The sequence below is a fragment of the Myotis davidii genome, unplaced genomic scaffold (assembly GCF_000327345.1).
Source record: "Myotis davidii unplaced genomic scaffold, ASM32734v1 scaffold1476, whole genome shotgun sequence".
Classification (NCBI taxonomy): Eukaryota; Metazoa; Chordata; class Mammalia; order Chiroptera; family Vespertilionidae; genus Myotis; species Myotis davidii.
Genome location: NW_006287253.1, coordinates 73,196 through 95,238, shown reverse-complemented (window position 1 = coordinate 95,238; position 22,043 = coordinate 73,196). Strand labels below are relative to the sequence as shown.

At 55.9% G+C, this 22,043-nt stretch overlaps 1 protein-coding gene across 3 annotated transcripts in view; it reads right to left on the bottom strand.

The window, feature by feature from the left end:
- The window catches only part of AGPAT3 (1-acylglycerol-3-phosphate O-acyltransferase 3), a 57,041-nt gene that overhangs the window by 29,866 nt on the left and 5,132 nt on the right, over positions 1–22,043 (bottom strand). Inside the window, exon 1 of one of the 3 annotated variants that reach the window (XM_015560824.1) lies at positions 19,499–19,601. The exons of 1 other annotated variant lie outside the window; for it this stretch is intronic. The gene's annotated coding sequence lies outside the window, so the exon portion shown is untranslated. Of the gene's footprint in view, positions 1–18,802; positions 18,928–19,498; positions 19,602–22,043 lie in introns of those variants that run through there. One more of the 3 variants, XM_015560822.1, reaches the window with a different exon arrangement.

Genomic DNA, 22,043 nt, shown 5'->3' with positions numbered 1-22,043 from the left:
GAGCCGCTGTGAACAGGTGCATCACGGCCTCGGACAGGACCAGGTCAGCGGGCCCCGCCCAGCAGCTGATCCGGGACCTCAGACCCAGAAGCCGACAGAAACCCCAAGAGCACAACAACCCAGCACACGTGGGGCGAGTAGTGAGGTGGGCCCCAGGCTCTGCTCGGGCTGGAAAAACCTCTGGAAGGCCTCCCAGTGCGGGACAGACATCCTCTCTTTGGGGCAATGCCCAGGCCATTGGACCCCCCGCCCAGAGCAGGCTGCTGTGCTCCCACCAGAGGCCCAGTTCCAACTCCAGACCCTGGGGAATGCCTTTCCGGGCACTGACCCGGGGAAAACTTGGGGAAGAGTCACTCCTCTTATTCCCGGGAAACAGCAGGACGTCGGCCAGACGTGCGAAGGATTGTTTCCCACGTGGCCCCGCCTGGACTCTGAACGTGCACGGAACTGAGATGAGACAGAGATGCAGGCGGAAGTGTCACCCTTGTAAGCTGCTCGCTGTGCAAAGGCCCCGACAGACAAGCAGAAGCAGGAAGAGAGATGTTATTGGGAGAGCACTTCGAGGGGCCTCTGGCCAACGCACCTTCCTTCAGGGCCGGGGTGGGGAACGCCCAGCCCGCGGACAGTATAAGGCCCACGCAATCCTGTGGCCTGGCCCTGCCAAGGCATTAGGGGTGAGTTGAGTACATGTTTGACCAAATACCACAGGCTGATTTTGAAGTGGGTAACTCTGTATGGCCCTGGAATGATGTTACAAATACCCCAACGGCCCTTGGCAGAGAAAAGGTTCCCCTCCCCTGCTTCAGGGTCATCACGCTGCACTGGGTGACCAGAAGGTTACCGCTTTGTGCATCTTCCCTGCACATGACACGAAGGTCCCACTGCCCTGCCTGCCCGGCCGAAGCCCTCTCCAGCACCTGTGTTCCTGTGTCCTGCCAAGGGGCAGGCCCCACAACTGGCATAGCCTGCCCTTGCCCCTGCACCTGCCCTGCCCAGCCCCTTCCCCTTCCCTGCCCTGCCCCTGCACCTGCCCCGCCCCTGGAGCCTCCAGACTGACTGCACGGCCCTGTAGAGGCATCCGTCTGTGACTTACACTCAGGCCTGTGGCCCGAGAAGCCATCGGAGGGAAGGCAGGTCGCCACTCCTCCGCTTAGCCCACCGGGAAGGGGCTTTGCCCTGAGCAGTGTCTGGCTGCCTAAGGCTTCCCAACTCCGTAATCCCCAAAGCAGCCAGAGGAACTGCTGACCGGGAGGACCTGCTCCCGCAGGGCGGTGTGTGCTCCCCCTGGGATGTGAGGACAGTCCCCATCTGAGGCCTGAGGAACAGGTCCTCTCCCTGCCAGGTACCCGGACCTCGGCCTTTCTAATCAATAGTGAAAAGAAACCCTTCTCTCAGAGAGCTGTGGGGTGGTGCACGTCTGCCCAGCCACCACCCCTGTCTGCGATGCAGCTAAAGGTCGGGCCCTCGTGCATCTGAGCCTCGAGGACGCTGGCCCTGCGGCCGTGAAGCCCATCACTGAGCGCGGGTCTCGCTCCACGAAGGGCAGCAGGTGCCCTTGACTCGAGTGGCAGCACCCGGGCCCGACCTTTGCCCTGAGGTCAGCGCTCATTTAGAAAGGACTCTCTGGGACCCGGGTGGCCCTGCCCTCCGGAAAGGCTTTCTGCTTGCCAGCACCCCAGTAATTCAGGATGCCGGCCCCCTCCTCCACGGTGCCGCTGAGAGACTCTTCTAGAATAGAAACCGGGTCATGGCCCACCCCCAGCTGCCACTGCCAGAGCCCAGCAGCCACCTTCCCAACTGCAGGCTTTCGAGATACTTGCCACATCCTGTCCTCGTCCCCGGCCTCCTGCCAAGTTTGCAGGGCAGGAGCCAGGCTGGCGCCTCGGCGGGCGAGACAGTGGACAGGCCGCGGGGTTCCCGCACACCCTGGACTGCACAGACCCCTCTGAGTGCTCAGCCTCCAGACGGCTGCCCAGGGGCCCCCCGGGCCTGTGGTCAGCACCCAGCCCCGAAGGGGGTTCTCTGGCGAAGGGCGCCCTGGCTCTCGCTCTCTCTTTGCCCTTTGGACCTCAGTGTGTCACAGGAGTCTCCTCTCCCAGACATATCGCAGGAGGCCTCTGCGACCACCCTGGAGAGAGGGTGCACAGCACAGCCCTGGGCACGGACTGCACCCCAATCCTAGCACCCACCCCCCCGCTTCAAGCTAAGCCTCAGTTTACTGTAAAGTGGGAATAATCACTGTACCCTTGTCAATGGGTGGTGGTGATGTTTAGGGGGTTGGTACAGGGAAAGCACCTGGCATAGTAAATGTCAAAATGGTTAGCGCTTGTGATGACGTCATCATGGCTCCTGAACCAGGCCCACAGAGGGGACCGGCCAGCCGGCAGAGGTGGGGAGAAATGCCAGGACTTCTCTCCAGGCTGGAGCAGAACAGAAATTAAACCTCAGGCCTGGTTTGGGTTCTATGCACAGTAAGGCATGTTTTTTGTTGTTGTTGTTTTTTTTAAATATATTTTATTGACTTTTTACAGAGAGGAAGGGAGAGAGACAGAGAGTTAGAAACATCAATGATGAGAATCACTGATTGGCTGCCTCCTGCACACCCTCTACTGGGGATCAAGACCACAACCCAGGTACTTGCCCTTGACCGGAATTGAACCTGGGACCCTTCAGTCTGCTGGCCAGCGCTGTATCCACTGAGCCAAACCAGCTAGGGCAGGAATGTTGAGATAGTTCTCACTTTTTACTATGCCCTTGCCATTATTTGTGTGAAACACAGCAAACCTAGAATGCTTAGAATCTTGGCTTTATTGATTTTGAAATAAAGGTTGGCATAGGAATTTGGCCAAAATCCTCCTCCAATAGTATTTCTTTGGACAGGAAACTCCCCGTGGGGTCCTGAGTGCACCTGTCCGCTGGCCGTGCTCAGGACTCGTGGCCGTGGCACCCCTGGTCCCTGAGACCACGAGTGCGAGGGAGGTCACTCCTGCCCCTGGATTACTATTCGACTTCATTCTGAGTCTCTTATTGAAGGTTAAAGAGAATAAAGCTAATTTGAAGGTATTACACAAGAACATGTCTAGATACTTCCCTGGACCTAAAAATGACTGACTTATGCTAAATATGAGAGAACAGCAGGAGCGTGCTGACAGAACCGCCTGGTGCTGTCCTCAGAGCAGCAACATTAAAGGCAGGTTCTGAAAACTTAACTTTTCTTTAGACTCAGCAAGTTTCTCATGGAATGCCCACATTCTCTTTCGTACACAACCGAGAGCACTGCAGGTGTAATAACCGTTCCTGCTCAAGGAGGCAAGTACTGCATCAGACATGAGGACAGATGAATGCACGTATGCAGCTGCAGTCTATGTAGTTTCTCAAAGCAGCTCTTTAGTAACCCGCTGACGGCCCTCATCCAGGGGAGAACCCCACTTGTCAGCCATTGGGGTCTGGGGGCAGCAGGTGCTGCTTCCCCATATCTGCCACAGGCCCTGCCCCAGAACAAGGAGCTGCCAGCATGGCAGGGAATGGCTCTGGAGCCATAAGGGGTCAGGCAGGAGGGGGTGCTGAGCTGGGGAAGGAAAGCTTGCCCTCTGGGCCACCCAGGGGCCACCTGGTCACAGGCTCTATGGTGGCACCTGCAGGAGCTGTGTGTCTCTCCAGCGTCCAGAACAAACATACGACCTCATCTACCTGCATCCAGGGGAGGGGCAGGTACAGACACAGGACAACCCGGTCCACGCCTGTTGCCGCTCTGAGTGCCTGGGTCCTGCTCCTTCTGGGGCCACCTCCCTTCCCTGACCTGTTCTTTTCCCTCACTTTCAGGCCAGGTGTGACGGTCAGAGCTCTCGCCGTTCCCCCGCCTTACCCTGGCCCTCCAGAAACTGTGACCCCCCTCTCTGCCAGCCTCACCTCCAGGTCCCAGCCCTCCAGCGTGGACCCCACCTGGAAACAACCCAGAACCAGGTGCAGACGGCCTCCGAGTTAACCGCGAGGGCTTGTAACGCTGAGGTCTGAAGGGCAGCATCAACAGGGAAAGGAAGGCAGGCCCACAGGCCACGCCGGACGCCCTGGTGACAGATGGGGAGACCACACGCAGACAAGCCAGTGAGTGATCAGGGGGGCCACGCAAGGTCGTGCTGAGAGGCACTAACCGCGAATTATTCATTTAGTGATCACAACGGCCCTCTTGGTACCACGACCAACTGCACGGCTCACAAATAGCTGGCCGGCCCAGGATGAGAACCAGGTTTGGCCGACGCTGGCCGCAGAGTATTTCACTGGCCCCAGCGCAGCCGGTTCAACCCAGACCCCCCACCCCTCAACCCCACCCCGGAATGACTCGTGGCTTATTCAGTCTCCGGCAGTCCCCAGGGGCCAGGGTGTCTCCAAGCCTCAGACTCTTGTTAACTCACAGTTAATCACCCTCTTTCCCACAGTGTCCCCAAAGGCACTGTGTCAATTCCTGGCATCCCGGCCTCAAGAAATCGGGTCCTGCCTGAACCACAGAACGGCAGCGGCAAGGCGCTGGGTTTCCAGCAGGAGAGACGCTGAGCCAGTAACTTTGCGGCTTTTCGCCCCACCTTTCGGCTCAGCCCTCCTGCGTTTATTAGGTTAATGAGATGCTTACCCGCCCACTGGGAACACACCATCGCGCCAGCCTGTTTATCCTGATTGAGCTCAGCATTAGACCGGAGAGAACCCTCAGGAAGCCAGCCACATGTTGCAGGACCATCAATAAGAAGTTGCCAAATGCACTCACTTAACCACTCCCCACCCCCACCCTCTCCCCGAAGCCTCACTGGGCTCCTGGCCGTTGACAGGGCCCCACCTCACTCCTCATTCTTATGCCCAGTGCGTCCTTCCCACTGACCGGCGCTCCTGGTGCTTCCCAGCGGCTCTGGCAAGGTTATGAGTCCCTGGAGCTTTCTCCTCTGGTCCCAGGAAGAAGCAGGCGAGACAGTCTGCAGCCGAGTGTGGCCGAGACAAGCAGTCTCCAGGCCGGCTCCGGTCACACTGCGCTGGGGGCACAGCTGAGGGCGTGTCCGTTCGTCAGGACGGTGGCACCTGCAGGAAGCCACTTCCCGCACCTGAGGCTGCTGGTTTGGGTTCCACGCCTCACCCAACCAGCCCTCCACAGCGCCAAGTGCACAAACAAAAAGTAAATAACAGAGCAAAGCTCCCTGCTGTGACTCCCTCTGGGCAAATGAGACTCCGGGAGCGAGGCGGGTGCTCGCAGGGACCAGCTGATACCATGTCCTTCCAATCCACACGGGGACGCGCACTAGAACGTGGGTTACTATGCAAACCAAACACAAGTAAACAACCGAGGTGTGAGCCCAGGAAGGCCAGCGGCCAACTCTCCAGTGCTCTGAAGTGCAGTCAGGACGCTATGCCAGACGCTATCTGTGTGGCTTACAGCTACTCGGTGGTGTTGACACAGCCATAGGGATGAACAGGCACAGGTGTGACCGGCAGCAGGTGTGTGTGTGTGGGGGGGGTGGAGGGCGCTGCCACGTGGGGGCGGGGCCTCGCTGGTTCAGGGTAGACTAAGAGATGCCTGCTCGGCTCTAAGACAGAAAGGTCAGCCTGCAAAGCATCCTCAGGACACGTGGCCGGGTTCTCGGGCCCTCGGCAAGTCCACAGATGTGAACACACGGGTTCTTTCACGACTGCATGTCAGGGCAGGTGGCAGCCTTCAGAAGGCAGTCACAGCCCAGGGGTAGGGAAGTGAGGAAAGCAGGTACACACGGCCCTGGAGCACCTGTGAGAACCACCTGGTGGGCCCTGGTACACCAAAAAGTTGCGGGTTCGATCCGGGTCAGGGCTCCATCCCCGTCGGGACATGTGCGGGGCCCCAGCTCACCCGCCGCATGTGCTGCCTGGTACTGCTTCCATTTGCATCTTCAGAACAGTGTGATCGGGCGGCCACGCTTCCTTCCACGGAATAGGCACTACGGCAGGGATACACTAGAAGCCAGCGAGGAGCAACCACCAGCTCTGGGTGCTGGGCCGGGCCTACACCTGCACCCCAGCCTCCCTTCCCCGCCTGCAGAAGGCTTGTTCTCCCTCATCGGCCGTGTGGCTGTTCAGTGCTCCTGCTGCATTTCGAGTGCAGGCAGTGCCCGGTGGCTCAGCTGCCCAGTGCATAGGGAGCACCTTGAACTGCGAACACACAACCAGCCCCTGACATGGGCCCGCCAGCCCCAGCTCCCTGGAGAGGAAGACCAGGGTCTAGAATTTCTGGCAGGACGTCCTAACAATGCTGCACAGGGTGACACGTCGGTAGACATGTCTGTAGCATGTCCCAGCATGCACGCTGGTCACCGGCCCTATGTGTCAGCTCATCCACCCTCACCACCCCTCAGAGGAGGGGGCACACTTACGAGCTTCATGTTACAGACCTGAAACCGGGGCACAGAGAGGTGAGGCTCTAGCCCAGAGGCACAGAGCAAGCAAATGGTGGGATCAGGACTCAGGCTTCCATGAACAGGAACTAGGTCCTCAACAGCCTCAGAGCAAAATCCAATCAATGCCCTGCAAACAGCCACTCATCCCTCCGCTCAGAGGCAGAGAAGGTCTGAGCCTCGCAGCCGAAGAGGGGCCTGCTGGGTTGTGAAGGGAGGAGGAACGACCTGGGGAGGAGGGAGGAAGGATAAAAGCAGCAGCTTTTGTTCGCTGCCTTCTAACCAGGTCTGAACGGATGGGGGTGGTGAGTGAGGAACTCCAAAGACCCCCGTTCACCGGGGAGACGGAGATGCTGTGGCCACTCACTGGTGTAGACTGGCTGCCCGTTCTGTGACCGAATGAAACATTTCTAGCAAAAACACCCCAACTCTTGAACTCTGTGTTTTTAAAAATACTTTGTAAAGCCCTGGCCAGTGTAGCTCAGTTGGTTAGCGCATCGTCCCATACACCAAAAGGTGGCAGGTTCCATTCCCAGTTAGAGCACATACCCACCCAGGTTGTCGGTTCGATCCCCAGTTGGGGCACATGCGGGAGGCAAACAATTGATGTTTCTCTCTCTCTAAGATCAATTTTTAAAAAAAGAACGATTTTGTAAATAATGAGATTCTGTGCGTTAGCAGAAAATAATAGATTCTTGTTGCAAAACTTTCAAACCATGCAGAAGTACGCGGTCAAAAGAGGAACCTTCGCCACCACCCCCACAGGCTGCCTCGGGGCCTGGGGTCTGCTCCTGATGCAGATGACAATGTCGTGTGACTATAACTTGGTTTCCCCCCCACAATGCTCGCTCTCTGCTGTGGACTATTTGTGCCCGCTCCCCAAATTCATCTATTGAAACCAAATGCCCCACGTGGAAGTATTGGAGGAGGGGCCTCTGGGAGGTGACTTAGGTCATGAGGGTGGAGTCCCCATGAACGGATTAGTGTCCTTATAAGAGAAACCCCAGAGAGCACCGTCACCCTCCCACCCGTGAGGACCCAGCAAGGCCCTGTCTATGAGCCAGGACGCAGGCCTCTCCAGGCACCTGTGCCTTGATCTGGGACTTCCAGCCTCAGGAACTATGAGAAATCAATGTCTGTTTCTTTAAAGTCGCCAATCTATGGCGTTGTGTTTATAACAGCCTGCACAGACTCAGACCTCCACCAGGAAAGCCTGCTGGGTCAGTGCAAGCCTCGTCTTTCTGGGAGAGGGAGGAGTGAATAGGAGCGAGCACATGACCGGGTTCAAATCCTGGCCTCCCCAACACCAGGCTGTGTGACCTGCAGAAAGGACTGAGCCTCTCTGAGCCTCCACTTCCTCCTCCATAGAGTGGTGGTACTTCCTACACCACCAGGTTACGAGAGTTAATGAGTGAGTTGTGAAATGCACTAGACCAGGGACTAGTTATCATCAGCATCTCTGTCCTCTGTCATTCTTGTTAAACTGGCTGCGAGCATTTCAATGTAGGAACGTATTAAAAGGCAGGTACCCATTCTCCTGCCCAGGACATGCAGACCATCGAGTGCCCAGCCTGTGGTGTGACAATGTGACCGCGCCATCGCCTCGGGGCTCCTGGGCGAGGACCGAGGGGCCTGCGGTGGCCCCGCTCTTTGGGCACTTGCCTGTGTCCGGCTGGAATCCACTTCTGCTCTAGCCTCAGTAGCCTCTCGCTCGGGTGGAGTTTGCTCCCCTGTCCCATCGGGATCCTGCATGGTGACTGCGTAACCATGGAGAAGCCTCGGGGCTTCCCCAACGCCATCCTGTCTGCCGGCCTGCTCTGTGGGATGCAGTCACCACCCTTCTCCCGGGACATGAGCACATGCATGGGGCCATGGGAGTTACTGCCCAGGCTGGGCGAGTTCCTTCTCCACAGAAGCTCCTGCCGGTTCCCACAGGTGGACTGTCTCCTGGTCACCTGGTCCTTTTAAGCCTCAAGGATGTGGATGGTGTGTGAGGTCCCGAGGGATCAGCCTGTGATGCCTGGGCCGCCCACACCTGGCCTTTGTCGCTGGGCATGGCGTGGGGGGAGGGGTGCTGGGTGGCCGGTATTATGGTCCTGACCTGTACCTTGCTAATGACATTTCGACCTTTTCCTGAGAGGAGGCAAGCTATTTTTTTTAACCTTACAGAAAAAAACAGAGACAGGAAAAGTAAAGAGAAACATAAGCTACGGCCAACAACCAAAACCACCCTTTGCAGGCTCCACAGTGGCATTACCTGGAGGGCCGAGGCCAGCTGCCACCCTGCGCTCCCAGGTCCTGTCCAGCTCCTTGCCCTTCCTCCGGCTCCTCTCCTCTCTGCACGGCCACCTCCACCTCAGGGCGGGCTCCCCACCTGCTCAGCCCGGCTCCTCCAACCTTAAAGAACTGAAAGCTGAGCCAGTCGTCAGACCGGCTGCTGGGGTTGGGCACAGCCCAGATCTTTCCCGCCTCCCCCACGGCTCCCAGCGGGCGCCAGCATGAGCTGCACCTGGCTTTGAAGGGACAAGGGTGTGAGACCAGGGCTCTGAAGTGTGGCCTGAAGAACAAGGTCTCTCCACCTCCCCTCCGTGTGCAGCAACGTCTCTAAAAAAGACGGTCGCTACCACGCAGATTTACAAAATGTAATTCACCGAAAGGCCTCGACGCACGGGAGGCTTTGCAGATGCTGGCGTCCAACCTGGCTCTCTGCGGTGTCAGCCTGAACACCTGGGATTAGCCTGCGTCTGGTTTTCCTGATAGAAATTTCTTTAGGTTTCAAAGTAAAAAGTTTCAAAAGGAAATATAAGTTTAATTTTTTTCCTCAGACAAATTTCCTCTTAAGCAATAAAGCAGACCTAGCAAGAAAAAATACAGAAGAGAAGCCAAGCCTTCCCCTGAACATGGATATGACATCCAACCTCTGCTGCTGCCTTGGGGACAGGTTAGTGCAGACCCGAGTTGTGCCCACAGGCCCGGAAAGGTGTGTTTGGCCAGTCGTCGTTTTCACGGCACCTGCCAAGAAGGTTATGCTGAGTCCCTGGCGGGCATATCAGACGCCCCAACAACCAAAGGGCGTCCCCCGGGCTGCTGACCACCATGAGCGACTCAGTCCCATGCTCAGAGCCCCCGGTTACGAAAGCCTCATGGATTTTATCTTGGGAAATGGGGATGCATTATTTCTATGATCTTTAAAAAAGAGTGCGATCAGCCCTAACCGGTTTGGCTCAGTGGATAGAGCGTCGGCCTGCAGACTGAAGGGTCCCAGGTTCGATTCCAGTCAAGAGCATGTACCTTGGTTGTGGGCACATTCCCAGTAGGAGGTGTGCAGGAGGCAGCTGATCGATGTTTCTCTCTCATCGATGTTTCTAACTCTCTCTCTCTCTCCCTTCCTCTCTGTGAAAAAAATAAAATATGTATTTTTTAAAAAAGAGTGCGATCAGAAAGGCCCCTCAGGCCTCCAGTGGTGGACACCAGTCCCGAGCTTCCTGGCCTAACCAGCTGCGCTAGTTTCTGGCCCCTCCCCTGTGGAGGCGGGCAGAGACAGTGCTGTGAGAGCTGAGAGGGGACTGACTGCTCCCCAGGGCCCAGGGGTCCTGACGTTTGCCAGGCACCCCATCTCCCTGAGTGGTGAGTGCCTCTCGGGCCCTTCTCACCCCAGCAGCCCTGGCCCAGGACTCAAGATGCAGACGAAATGCTGCCGCACAGGGGGAAGTGCCCATCACCAGGGGGCATGGCCATGTGCCCCTCCCATTTGGGGGGAAAAAGAGAAAGTGCAGCCCAAGCTAGTGGTGCATCTGGGAGCAGAATGCAGACCTGCTCTTGGCATGAAATCCCTCTGCTTTCACCTACACAGCCCCCAGGAGACACAATGCCACGGGGAGCAGCATGGGAACGAGGTGGGAGAGGGCAACGAGAAGGGCCAGCCAGTGTGCTCTCCTGTGTGGAGAAGGCAGAGCACGGCTACTTTAGGAAGAAGACACTGGGCCATTCTCAAGGCACAGCAAGTCCCAGCTGCGGCTGCTGGGTCTTCTGGGGGCGGGTCACCGGGCACTGCGCCCACGGCCCCCTTCACAGTCTTGCCTGCAGGGGTCAGGCAGCCCTGGAGTCTGTCCAGCCCGGCAACATCCACAGCCTAGTCCTTACACATGCCACGTGCCTGGATCAACAAAAAATGTCCCCACAAATCCTGTCGACCTGCACAAACCCGCTGTGAACAGGGGGGCCTGAGAGACGCACATCAGCGACACCGGCAGCCTCACCCTCCCAACACTCGACCACGGCCACCTCCTCCTGTGCCACCCATGGGCTCTTGGGAGGAACACCCCGTGGAGCTGACTCGGCTCGTCCACCTTCCCAGGGCACCAGGCGGCCAGGAACCCTCCCTCGGGACCTTCCCACCCATCTGTGCTCAGAAGGTGTCTTCACCACCGAGTGTGTACCCCCGTAAGCGGCCCACATCCAGCCCTCCAGCTCCTGCTCAGGCCCCTTGACCGTGGTGTCTGCTGGTCTGGGGATGAGTCGTGACCGCCTGGGTTGAACTTGCTTTCCTGACCACTGGGAGGTCGCACCTGCCCCTCCAGCCATCTCTGGGTAGCTGCTGCTCACCCACTGCCCACTGAGCACTGGGTGGTCTGCTGTCAGCCCCACCTTCCCAGGCCCCCGGGCCCCCATCCTGTGACCCTCCTGCCGGAGGACCCCAGGCCAACCCCACCCTGCAGGGCAGGTGCAGTCACTGTGCCTGGTGGGAACGCCCTCTAACCCTGGGGCTTAGATCAGGAAGCCGCGTGGATGCACATGTAAGACGTGTTCTTCAACAGATGAGTGAGTAGCTGACATTTTTACCTCCCCTGGTTCCCACCAGACAGGACCTGGGCTGGTTTAGTATCCCCGACTCACAGTCACTTCTGCCCCGCAGTGACCTGTCTCCTCCCTGGCCCTCTGAGCACCTTAAACAACATGTTTTCCAGCACCTTCCCAAAGGGCAGCACAATCGAGTCTCACCTGGAGAGATCCCATTCTGACACAGACTCCGTGTGGTCTTCATGTGGGACTTCGAGGGCGACCCTGACCTTGGCTGAGAGCTCGGTGCAGTTTTCCTGAATCCTCTCTCCCGTCGTGGGCAGCTGGCTCCACCTGGCCAGCTGAGCCCTGCAGTCCAGACCCAGGACAAGACTGTCCCTGGGCAGACACACGCTGACCACAGCAGAGGTGGCCCCAGGCCCCCACCCTCGCGCCCGGCTCTGCTGTCCGAGACCACTGGGCACGGGTTCTAAGATCCCTCCCTGCACCAGCTTCTCTGGTGCCCATCAGTGCACTCTCATGGGAGCTCACCTTGACAGACAAGGGCAGACACACCGTTTATGGTTTTTCTGTACCCATTCCCACCACAGGCCCTGGCAGTAACAGTAACCAACATCTGTGAAACGAACAGATGGATGGGTGTCTAGTCAAATGCTGAGTCATTACGGGGCGAGTCTTTGCCCCTCATCCCAATCCTCGCCGTCCTCAAACCGGGCAGGGTGCAGCAATACCGCCAGCTCCGCCACAGGTGCGCATCCTCTCTCACCAGCAGGTCCGTCAGGTGGGAGCCGGGTATACAACTTAATTCACGAGGAAACCTTTCCACCTCCTGCCACGTGTGCCCAGGTGGGGCCTGTGCCAAGCCCTCTGGGCCCCTGGCCTGGCCACCTGCCCGTCCACTCCAGCATCACATGGGGCTGCTGGGCAGGGCCTGGGTCTCACCCTGCACAACACTCCCCGCACCTAACCGACAGGAACTAAACCACTAGCAAGACCACAGAGAACTCCTCGCTCTCAGATGCCTGGGTGCTGATTTCGTAGCATAAAACCCGTCACACGTAGGAAGCTGCTGGTACAAGTTCATTGTCGCGCGGGTGTGGTCCCTATGCATGGCCTGTTCTCAGAGCCCCATGCCCCAGCCTACCTCGGGCACCGATCCCGCCACACGCCCTGAACGTGTGCTCACCTGCGGAACTGCCTCCTCCTGCCCCTTGCGTGCTAACCTGATGATAATCCCGAAAGAAACCGCTGCTCAACCCAACACAGACCAAATGCCATCAGGTCCACATGCAGCCAACAGTGAGAAGGAGTCAAGGCCATGTTCTGCGTCACCTGTCATCTGGGCTTTTCAGTCCATCAGTTCCCATGTGTTTAACTCTCGGCGCCCCTCGGCTGGCCCTCTGCTCTCAAGGGCTTCCCAGCCACTCGGGACAGTAGCATTGACACGGGACGGTTGGCTCTGTCATTCCAGTTAGTCACATGACATCAGTGGCAGACCAAAGCTTTGGCTCACCCTGGCTGGGAGATACTAGCAGCCGTGGGCAAACTACAGCCCGCGGGCCGGATCGGGCCCGTTTGAAATGAATAAAACTAAAAAAAAAAAAGACCGTACCCTTTTATGTAATGATGTTTACTTTGAATTTATATTAGTTCACACAAACACTCCATCCATGCTTTTGTTCCGGCCCTTCAGTCCAGTTTAAGAACCCATTGTGGCCCTCGAGTCAAAAAGTTTGCCCACCCCTGTACTATGGACTCAGAAATCACCTGTCGAAATCCTGACAGACAGCAATGTCGAGGTGGAGGCCCTAGAAATGACTAAGGCAGACGCCAACAGGATGTCTTATTCACCCAGTCCTGCCTTTGCTTTGTGGGTGAAAAGGGGGTTCTATGTGAAGTATTCTCACTGGATGATCTGATCATAAATTCCTAGCTGGCAGCTCATGGGGGGCAGCCCTGCCCAGGCCTATAACTTCTTTAGTGGAAGGTTTTAAGCCAGCCCTGTCCATTGTTCTCCTGCATCTAGGTTAACACACCTTTGAAACACCAAAAGCAATACCCCTGGAAGGGAGTGTTAACCCTCAAGGGAGTACAAGCTTGCCCTAGCCGGCTTTGCTCAATGATTAACGCCTGTGGGCTAAAGGGTTGCAGGCTCAATCCCTGGCCCTGATTGTGGTGCCTCTCCCTTATGTCGATGTTTCTCTCCCTGTCTCTCCCCCTCCCTTTCACTCTCTCTAAAAAAATCAATGGAAAAGAAACCCTCAGGTGAGGATTAATAAGGAGGGGGGGGGGGGGGGGGGGACGGACAATCTTGTTAACTGTACTGTAACCCAATCCCTGCCCTGCTTTCCCCCACCTTCATGTAATCTCTCTTGATTTCAAATGTATGTAAGAAGCTGCAAAATCGCAGAGCTTTTGAGATCTTGTTCCCTGGCATATGTCATCAGTTTGGCTCAAATAAACTCTTACAAAAATTTCTCTACAGGTTTGGACGTTTCTTACATTGACAGTTGAGCTCAGGCTGGAGAAGGACAGACGCCAGCCACCGAGACCTCCCTCCCACATGTTAGAGGGACAGATGCCGTTCCGGGCAAGCAAGGTAGAGGGTCCGGGCTAAGTAACTCACCCACCCACTCCTCTGTGGCCAGAGCTTAGGGAGAGTTGGACCCACAGAGAGTGCAGATGCGGACGAGACGGTGGGGTCTGAGATGCGCGGCCCTCAACTCCTACTCTCTCTCCCACCCTCCACTCGGTGCCTCGCTCCATTGCTCCAGCTCCATCGGGGAGGTCGGGGGTTCTGCTGGAGAGCAGCCCTGCCCTTACCTGTGAGTGTCCTGGGCCAGACCTGCAGGGCGGCTCCCTCGCTGGAGGTGGCCCAGCTCTTATCCTGCCATCAGCCCCTCCCCGTCGGGGAGGCAGGATCTGTAGGGGGGGCAGGAGCTCACCAGTTTTCCCTTTTTCTTTTTTTTTCTTTTTTCGAATTAAAGAGTCACATTTATTGCAAATCCGGGACTATGAGGGAGCATCTCCCAAATCTCATAGTGATAAGATGGCTACAACACCAGATTTATAGGCAAAGATCACAAAGGTATTGATTACATCCCAAGGTTTGGAATGAGGAACACCTGGTTTGCAAAAAAGCAGTTTGCAGAAGCAGAAGCAGTTTTACTTAAGCATGTTATCTAAATTATAGTTTGGGGTCTCCGGATCACTGGGTCAGCAGGGACACGTTAACTGGAGCCCTCTGACCTTGGGATCATTGTGCTGTTCTTCCCAGGTAAAGGAAAATGTGCTTTCTGAGACCAGTATGACCACAGCCAATGGGATAATTTGTATAATTCAGAAAATCAAAATAACGTTTCTATTGTTAAACAAAGCAAATAAGTACAGAAACCAAACAGCAGGGTTAAAGTTAAACGACAGTTTCTACCTGAGATGACTGCTACCATACTTCATTCCCCACCGGTTTTATGCACAGGAGTCAAATCTTGGACTCATCCTTATTAGTGAGGGGATTGTACTGCCCCCCAACTACAAGTAGTCTGACCGAATTAATTTTTTCTAAACTGCCAGCCTGGCACATTTAGTTTTCTACCAGTTTTCCTTTTCACCCCGAGTTAAAATCTCTGCTCACCAGGACGGTGAGAGCAGCCAGGAGCGTGGGTGGCCTGGGCAACCGCTGCGGGGTCCAGGGGAGAGCGCCCAGCTGCCCACGTCCGGGGGGTGGGCCCCCCTCCAGGCCGGGAGCACTTAGGGAGAGGTCCTGGCTCGAGGCAGTGGCTGTCGAGTTTTTTTATTTTCACAGAGACTGAAAGCCAGGACCCGACCAGCCCCCACGCCGAAAGCCAGAAATGCAGGGCAACGGTTGCAGAACAGCCAACGTGTGCCAAGTGCAGCGAAGAGGGAAGCACGGAGAAATGGAGAAGATGCCTCCTTTTGATCACATCCAGGTCAAAGGTCAAGGATACACTGACTACCCTGAGAAGTGGTAGGAAGGAGATGGCTGCTACAGGGGTTCAGAATGAGCACCCCAAGGTATGCTTCTGTGATTTGTAGATTGTTGAGCCAAAGACAACCAAGATCCTATGGGCTCAAGAGAAACTTCTGTCCCTACGCCCACCAGCCTAGAAGAACTGAATTAGGGGCCTTGTACTTAATAAGAGGTGATCAGAGGTCACCTTTTTGGCCTCTCTATAGGGCAGCACAAACTAATTACTGAACATCTGCTCTTCTCGTCATCCTGCAATGGCCCGCTGCGGCCCCCAGGAACCTTGCCTCACCCCTAACTCAGAATGTCTTACCTCCCTCACTGTCCCTGTCTGCCTCGGAACCTCTCGTGCATGTGGGGTTCCATGTGGACATATGTATTCAATTTGGCCATTTTCTAGGGCTAATCTGTCTCCTGTGGATTTGATTATTAGACCAGCCAGTAGGTCCTTGAGGGGAGAGGAACGTGCTCCCCCCACACACTGCCAGTGCAAATCTCACTGTCCCCCACTTCATACCAACAGGATGGACACGCTGTCAGGCAGACGCAGGCCCAGCGAAGGGTAAGGTCCCAGCACCCTGCAGCTGGGACAGCCACGTCGGCCAGGGAGATGGCGGTAAAAGCCTCTGGGTGGAGCTCTTCCAAAGGAAACAGCCCCGCTGGGCCCTTCTCCCCCTCCAGCCTGGAATGCAGGTGAAATGGCAAGGCTGGAGCAGCCTTTCTGAAGCCACAAGTCATAACCAAGAGGACAGAGCTGCAGGCTGACAGGGACATCAGAGGGAGCCGGGTGCCTGGGGCTGTGTGGAGCTGTTGCCCGGCCCTGGGCTGTCTCGGTGTTGGCGGGAGAGGGGGAGACTGGCCTGCACTGATTTGCTGCCCACATGGGCTGAGCCTGCTCCTAACACATGTAGAACTCCACGGCAAAGGCGTATTTAATAGTAGATCCTGGAGTCAATGAAAACTACCTGAGCTGTTCCTGACTTCCGCTGCACCGTTCCACCCGTGTCTCCCACTGAGCTTCCGACCACAGAGGGCGAGGAGGCTGGACCCAGCAGGGCGTCCCAGCGGTCCCCACCCGCCTCTGCAATGGATCCTGCTCTCCTGGCCTCTCCTCTTACACCAGCTGTTTTTCCCAGGAGCACACCCTCCTGTGAGCAACGGGAAGAGAAGCAGAGGCCCGATGGGAACAGACACCCTCACCAGCCAGGGCCTGGCCTACCCGTGCGCAGAGCACCCCGGGGGCCAAGTCATGCTGACCACAGACAGGCTCCTCCGTACACACCGAGGGCTGGGCTCTGCCCCCAGCACCCTGCCCGCTGGAGATCCCCCCTCACCCAAGGTTTGCGGGCAGCGGGGGTCAGCTGACCACTGTCCTCACCTGATTCGTGGCTGACACCTGTCCTCTCACTTGATGGAGGGCAGCCTCCCTGCAGGAGGGCTCTGTCCCGGGAGGAGCCCTCTCCTATGTCCCTCTCATAGCACTTGCATATGTTTTTAATTTTAAAGAGGCAAACAGAGCAGTGTCTCAAACGCCCAGCACCCGTCACTGAGATGGAACATCTGCCATAACTGCTTCAGATCTGTGTCTTTAAAGAAACAAAACCCTGTGTGCGTGGTGTGTGGTGTGAATATGGGGTGCGTGTGAAGTGTGCGCCTGTGCTGTGGGTATAAATAGCGTCTTGGACACACGACTGGGTGTGGGAACCCTGCTCTAGCCGCCTCCTGGACCTGCTCCGGAGCTGGACATTTCCTCAGCCCCCCTGGGCCCCTGAAGCGGGGCCACCCTTCACATCCATCTATCCCTAGAGCAGGAGCCTCCTGCCCAGCCTCCAGCCTTTGGTCACGGGTCACATGACCGGGGCCCTGCAGGCTCAGAGCCTCTCGCCATGTGCCTTCCGCTGTGAGGCCGTCCTGCCATCCTCGTGGGACGTAGGACGAGGCACACGTCCCTCCCCTCTTCCTAGTCAGACCTGGCTCTGCCTCCCCTGTTCTTGCAGGCGTGGGGGCAGGTCCGCAAACCAGAAGAGGTGCAGCCTTCCGCCCAGCATCCGGAGGGCGGTGCGGCCAGCGGGGCCTTGGCCAAAGGCCAGGCAGAGAGACATCTCGAAAGTCCGGCTACACACTGAGGCTAAGAGCCCACAGCTGGCCAGCGCCTGGGCGCTGACGAGCCATTTGTCCCCGAGGTGACTGTCGTGTTGCCAAGCAGCAGCATAGGGTCTAAGACAGACTCTGCGTGAGGAGCCTCGCTCGGGGTCAATCGGGGGACGCGTGTGCGCCTCCCAGTGCTGCCTCTGTCAGTCACACACATGTGTGCACACATGCAGCACATGCAGGCACATACACAGACGCACATGTACACACATATCCCACAGACTCCCATACGCACACTCAACCTGCCAGCAAGCCTGTCTGCCCTCTGCCACTGTGTCACCAGCCCCATCACCTCTCCTGACTTCCACTCTTGTCCCATGGGGAAGCCAGAGTTCTCTCCACCCAGTGGGGATCATGCCAAGGCCGGCCCACGCCCCAGTGACCCCATGTGCCTTCCACTGAACAGAACCAAGGACAGAAGCCACCCCCTCATGTCTGCTAAGCTAGGCGCCCTGGCCTCCTGGGGCTGCCCCCTGCATTCCCCAGCCCTCACTGCGCCCGCCTGCCTGCCTGCCTGCCTGCCTGCCAAGCTGGCTGGCGCTGGGTGTTTGCTCCCTGCCATACCCTGTGAGGGTCGCCTGCTCCCCACCAGCACCCACACTGCCCATCACGCGGCACAGCCCCACGCAGATCCCTCAGCACAGTTCATCTGGCATCTCCAGTGTATTTGTTCATTACTGTCACCTCGCCTCCCCGGCCGCCCACTAAAATGTAGCCCTCAGGGCTCCATATATCCATGAAGAACAAATGACTTCACACATGCTTCCTGCCAGTCTGTGTGAGGTCTAACGGTGGTCACCTCTGCCCCCAACACCAAGCGGGGCGCTGGCACAGGGGAGGGGGGGAGTCTAGACTGAGTGAGTAATTATTAAACAAGGTCTACGCTACCTGACAGCATAGCTGACCTCCTGGGGGCCCCGCAGAGGGGCCTGGGAAGCCCACGTAATGGCGACCCAGGTCCTCTCCTCACCAACAAACCACACTGGACCCCAAGGCTCCCAACCCAAAGATCCAACCTCGCAGCAACCACGGAAACATGTTCACTTGTCTTTAGTCACAGCTTTTGGGGTTCCAAAGCACTGAATGCCATGGTTCTTCATAAGCAACTTGACGTCTGAAGAACGTGTTGCTAGTTATGACGCTTTCCCGGCGGCACGTACGACCTAAGTACCCACACCAGAGAACACACGCCAAGCCCATACATAAGCGACCCCCCCCACCCCCGCATACACCCTCATGGTCCGACATATCCCCCTCCCGCTCCCCACAGGTTCCTGCTCCTCACCTAGACCATGGGATTAAGAATTTTAACTTCCAACAGGAAATCTTCGTTAGACAGCATTTACTCCAAATGAAGAAGCCTAGATCCTCACAATAACCTATCCAGTATCTGTTAAGCCTTCACAAAAACAGCATCAAAATACAGAGAAATTGGTAAAAAGATGTCCTGACACGGTACCTACCGCTGATCTCCTGGGGTATCCTCTATGGCTCGTCCACACTGAGGCTGGGAGGGCACGCCCACCTCGCCAGCCCCGACCAGGTCCCCAGACTCCAGAGCTCAGGGTCCCCTCAAGAAATGAGCCCTCGCCTGGCCAGTTTGGCTCGGTGGATAGAGCGTCCGCCCAGAGACTGAAGGGTCCCGGGTTTGATTCCCGTCAAGGGCACATGCCCAGGTTTCCGGCTCGATCGCCAGTGGGGGGCATGCAAGAGGCAGCCGATCAAAGATTTTCTCTCATCATCGATGTTTCTATCTCTTTCTCCCTCTCCCTTTCTCTCTGAAATCAATAAAAATATATTAAAGGAAAGAAAGAAAAGAAAAGAAATGAGCCCTCACCCTGGACAGTCAACTCAGAGTCGGCAGCATGGAGCTAATTACTCATTAACGAAGGACAGCCATCAACCCCTAGTTTTATTACTAACTGAAAACTTGTCAAAGGCACCGATCACTGACTGCTGCAAAGCTCTCCCTGACTTTGATAAAGTCCAATGTCTATCAAGTTCTTAGTGTCACCTGAGCTGGGACAAAACCTGCAGCTCATTGCCCTCTCAGCCCGAGTCTCACCCTCAGGCAGGGAGGCGCGCAACACACACACACACACACACACACACACACACACACACACACACACACGGACGTGAGTCCACAGCACACCTGCCAGCCCGTCCAGGAAGCTGCCTCCGGAAGGGTCCCCACGCTCAAGGGTGTGGGCGGGTGATGATGGTTATCAGCGTGGACTTGACAAGCGCCAGGGGCCTGCCACATCAGAGCTGTGTGCCACTGGGAACGGAGGCGTGGCCACGCGCTCGGGGAGGGCGGAGGCGGAAAGTGCTGAGCGGCCATGCGGAGCAGCACAGCCTGGTCCCCACGTGTCCTGTGGTTTGCTCCACAGTCACTTCTTCAGGGTCCAGGGCCCCCATGAGGGCCACGGCGGGGACTCCATCAGAGCACGGGGTGTCTCAGAAAGGAGGAGACCAAATCAAAGGCTGGGCAACCAAACAGGATTGTGAACCTGACCCGGAGGCAAGAGGCCCTGGGGAGAGGAGCAGCTGGGACACAGTAACAAGCGGCTCCATTTGCTAAGAGTCCAAACCTCTGCCCACACGGAGCGAGGGACACACCTGAGGCACCAAGAAGGCCCAGGGATGAGCTGTGACGTGGGCACCTGGAGAAAGAAGCCTAGGCAGAGAGGGGCAGGCGGGGAGGGCGGTGGGAGAGGAGCCGTGTCGCTTCAGAGGCAGCAGTGGGAACTGGCAGCAGAGTAACTGACAGGTGAGCAGAAAGGCTCAGGTGTGTGGAGGTGCCAGAGCAGGTGCTCGGGGAGGCAGTGCCTTGGGAGGGCAGGTACAGGGTGCTTTACTGTCAGGCTTAGTGCAGAAACAACAGACATTATCAAATAGAGGAACCAGTAACCGTTACGACGAACCACACACCTCCCCAGCTCTCAGGTCAACCACACCGAAACACACCACCACAACCGGGAGGGCGAAGAGCCGAGGCCACATGCACTGTGAGTGTGTCTGCGAATGGGAACACGTTTTATCTGTAACCCCCAACACACAAATACCAGCAGCACAAATCATCACAGGGACCATGTCCATCACTTCAAACCGGCGGAGATCACCGACCAGCAAAGGGAGCTACTTCACAGAGAAATACCTTGACCAAAGCAAGCCAGCAAGGTCGAAAAGGATGACTAGATGTACATCGGGGAAATGTAAGTAAAAAGAGGTCCAAATGCTTGATATCAGAGAATAAAATATCCAGCCAAGTGACATTAAATGACAAAGCAGGAATATTTATAATGCTAGAACTAAAATTCTTAAAGATCTGATGGCTTAATACCTATGTACCAAGTAACACAGCAGCCAGCGTGTCATGAAGCAGAAACGAATCCCCGCAGCTGACCATGACAGACGCTGCCCGTCTCCATCAAGAAGAACAAGGGGTCGGGAAGGAAGAGGGCTGTCCAGAGACGCAGAGCAAGGTCGGTGCCGAGGCCTGAGGCACAGCCGAGCTGCACTTGCTAAGAGGGAACACCCTTCTCCCCGTCGCTCACAGAAACATCCACAAACAGGGTCCAGATATATGAAGCAACAAAGAAGTTTTCAACACATTCTAAACAGTAACTATAATACAAACAGTATGTTCTAGAAATTCATAACAGAATCAGAAAACCGAAAAGGCCTTCCCCCCTGAAATGTAAACATTCTCCTCTCAGATGTTCCTCTCCAGGGCAGTAGAAAATGTCTAGAAAACATAATGAAAGCGACAGCAGGGCTCTGAGGAAAATGAACTGCATTAAATACTTCAAATTTTTAGAGATGAAAGCACGGAAATAAGAGAATGCATGGAAACAAAAAGTGGGAAGAAAATGACAAAGTAGCTGAAGGAATTAATAAAGGTAAAAGTAAAATATAGTGAGTTGCAAAAAAGCATTCTAATTAATTATAAATTTTTAAAAGATGGTTTCTTTTAAAAAATCAATAAAACAGAACAGTCACCTATAGCAATAAAAAAACTAATAAAAAAAGAGAATAAAATGAATAAATTAAGAAAAGAAGGAATAAGCATCAAAAGAAAATATTACTTTAAATCGTGGAAGTGACTGCACATCTCTATGCAAATAAATTTGAAAACCTCGATCACATGTATACTTTTCTAGAGAAAAGAAATTTACAAAAAAGGGGGCGTAGGAAGGATGGAGAGCCTGGACAGACCTACTTTTGTAGAACTGAAAGAGCTATCTATCATATCTGATGAAAGAGACCAAACCCAGATGACTTCACAAGAGGATTCCACCAATCCGGCACCAACAGGTCATCCTAACACTATTTAACCTTCTCCAGGGCCTAGACGAAGAAGGCAAACTCCCAAGTGCCTTGTACAAAGCAAGTGTGACATTACGTTCGCAATGCGGCGGAGACTCGGCTAAGGCATGTTCTCAGTGAGACGGGAGGGCCGCCAGGGGGTCTGGGAGTCCCCTGCCCCCCCTCCCACGCCCCAAGGCTGTGCTGGGTGAGGCAGGAGTTTCTTTGGGAACCTCAGCCACTGCCGACACGGATCCCTGCACCGTCGCCCATTAGGTCAGACATGAAAGAGGTTGATTACGTTGCAAAAATATAAACCAATGCCACTCTCCTCACTACAGTGTTTTTCAGTTTTGAAAAAATATAGTTTCCTTTATTTAAAATGTGAC